This window comes from Pinus tabuliformis, chromosome X (genome assembly GCF_031772625.1).
Source record: "Pinus tabuliformis cultivar Carrire ecotype Pingquan chromosome X, CPIR1, whole genome shotgun sequence".
Lineage (NCBI taxonomy): Eukaryota > Viridiplantae > Streptophyta > Pinopsida > Pinales > Pinaceae > Pinus > Pinus tabuliformis.
This window is the reverse complement of record NC_142308.1, coordinates 339,796,554-339,799,473: the sequence shown is the minus strand read 5'-3', so window position 1 is coordinate 339,799,473 and position 2,920 is coordinate 339,796,554. Positions and strand designations below refer to the sequence as shown.

The 2,920-nt window shown below is 48.8% G+C and overlaps 1 pseudogene; it reads left to right on the top strand.

Annotated features, from left to right (window-relative positions):
• LOC149139853 (uncharacterized) lies at positions 1–2,670 on the top strand (annotated as a pseudogene).
• Positions 2,671–2,920: the final 250 nt, after the last annotated feature.

The window sequence follows — 2,920 nt, the reverse complement described above, 5'->3', positions numbered from 1 at the left end:
ATGTTGGCAGTCAGGAAAGATGGGAAGCAGGTTCAAAAGATGTCAAATGATCTGTGGTTGTCCACATGAAGATGGTCAAGAGGAAATCCCTACCCGCACTGCTAGGCTCGGCTCGTCCAGGCTCGCTTCACTCAACAGAATCCCATCCTTCACCAAGACACTCTATGTAGATGTTCAACAACATCATCTAATCCCCCGCTATCCCACCACCTCCCCCGATCCCTTGTTGGTTCGTCTAACCTCAATTGATGGTTCCCAAAGCATGCGGGTAGCATAGGTCTATAGCTTTGTTTCTTTCTTTAGATGTGTCTTTCTCGATGGCTTTCTCTTTGGATGTTCTTTACTTTTCACACCTATCAGTATCGTACTGCCTGCCTACTAGTAAGTTTTGCCTACCTTATTATGTATAAAACTGACATATAAGGAGCAAACCGAAGGGAAAGGGGGAAACTAATACTACCTATACGTAGCAGATCTAATACCTACTAGCAGTGGACTTCCACCTACCGAAGGACTTAAGTTGAAATACCCATGGGAATAGTATCTTCTACCTATTGAAGGGCATCAGTACACATACCGATGGGTAGAGTTTCTTTCACGATTGGTAACACTAGGATGGGAGGGATAGACCCATTGGAAGGCAGACAGATTAACACTTACAGTTGGTATATACCACTGACAGATAGGCAGGGATTGATTCAGTTACTGACAGATTGACAGGCTAGGAGGGTGATTGAGAACCTTCTAATTGTTTCTTACATAGCTCATTTGGATAGGGATAAAATGTAATATCAAGTGTGAGCCTCTGAAGTGTTTTATTCAATTTGGCAAGATTAGAATGTTGTTAGAAAATTATATATTACAGAGAAATGGAACACATAAAATATTGCAGAAATATAAACACAGAAAACACATAAAACAAGAGAGACACAGATTGTTCAGATAATCAAATTGGTTCTATTAGAGACAGGTCGTATTGATGACCAAGAAAACTCTGGGGAAGAGGCAAGCTTCAACTCTCCCCCAGTGCCAGTGGGAGGAGACAACAGAGCCATCGTTGTGGGGGGGGTAAGAAGCATCCAACGCGAAGCGGCGTTTTATTCCCTTGTTTTTTCGTGGCACACCCCCCCCACAAGCACCCCCCGACGAAGGGGGGACCAGAAAACGCCTTTAGTTTCCCCCCCTTCCCTTGCCGCCTTCTTTAACAAGCCCTCGAGCCCCCTTTGCGCCGCCTTCCTCATTCGTGAAGGAGCCGCCGGGTTGACCCCGAAACGAATAAAGGAAGGTGGAGAACGCCCCTTCTATAATAAGAAGAATAATGGGGTAGCGTTCTCCATGAAAAACCCTATTAGGTGTTGCAGAAGAAGGGGCCTGCTGATAGAGCTGGGCGGGGAGCTAGTTATCGTCGGGTTGGAAAGACGCCTAGCCCGTAAGCAGGGGCTATCCCCTGTTCACTTCGATGACCTATACTTAATTAGGATTTGTCACGCGCGATATGCCGACGACTTACCACTGGGAATCGTGGGTACCGTAGAGCTCATAAGAGGAATCCAGAAACGTATCACCCACTTCCTACAATCCGGCCCGAACCTTGAGGTAGGCTCTGCAGGATCAACTTACATAGCTGCACGGAGTACGGTAGAATCCCCCGGTACGGTCATTCGGGAAGTCCCTTCGAGGGCGACTCCCATACAATTCTTGCGAGAGCTGGAGAAGCGCCGGAGAGCAAAGCACCGTATCCATATCACAGCTTCCCACCTACGCTCCGCCATCCATTCCAAGTTGGAGGACCTAGGGAGGAGTATCCCGATCCAACAGCTGACGAAGGGGATGGAAACAGGGAGTCTACAGGACGCGGTTCAACTAGCGGAGACTCTTGGAACAGCTGGAGTAATAAGTCCCCGAGTGAGCGTGGGCGTATTATGGGAGACCGTCAAGCACATCCGGCGAAGATTAGGGGAAATCTCGTGCCGGAGCAACGTGCCATCAGACGTTCAACAGGCAGTCTCACGATCAGGCAAATCGTTGAGCGTCTGGGAGTTGTCATTGTATACTCCCAGAGAAGCGCTGGGGGGTCGGGAGGCGGGGGAAGGAGGGGGACACTGGAAACAGACGGGATCTTTTAGCAGCAAATTACCCATACAGATAAAAGCGCCTGTGAGAAAGATACTCCAAAGGCTTCGGGATCGAGGTATCATTAGCCGGAGAAGACCCTGGCCGACCCACGTGGCCTGCTTGACGAACTTCAGTGATGAAGACATCATAAATCAGTTCGCGGTCGTTGCGATAAGTCCCCTATCCCACCATAGGTGCTGCGACAACCTCTATCAAGTCCGAACGATTGTCGACTACCAGATCCGCCGGTCCGCTATATCCACCCCTGCCCACAAGCACAAATCCTCGGCGCGGAAGATAATCCCAAAGTACTCCAAAGACTCACACATAGTAAATCAAGAAGGTGGTAAGACCCTTGCCGAGTTCCCCAACAGCATAGAGCTTAGGAAGCTTGGACCAGAGTCATTCCTTACAATTCAAGATTTGAACAACAAGGAGCATGCATACAAGACCTCATATCAAGTGTATGTACGAGATGTATGAAGTGTGATCCGTTGGTCTGAATTGTTGTTGCAGGGGGTGGGGAGGAGGGCCGCCCCACCCACCCTTAGATAGAGCATGCAGATGCGCCATGTTGGCCTCTTGGATTCCTTCAGTAACCCCACCTAGAGGAAGGAGCTGTCCATAAATGAGGGTACGCACGCATCCGACGCAAGGTTATTACTTACCTGAGTTAGAAGGTAAGTACCTTTCGTCCGTGCGAGGACTAGTTCGAGGACCTAGATGTTATGTCGAAGGGATACTCAATATTCCTTTGACGGAGCCATATGATGTAAGAGTGTCACGTATGGTTCCTTTGAGAAGG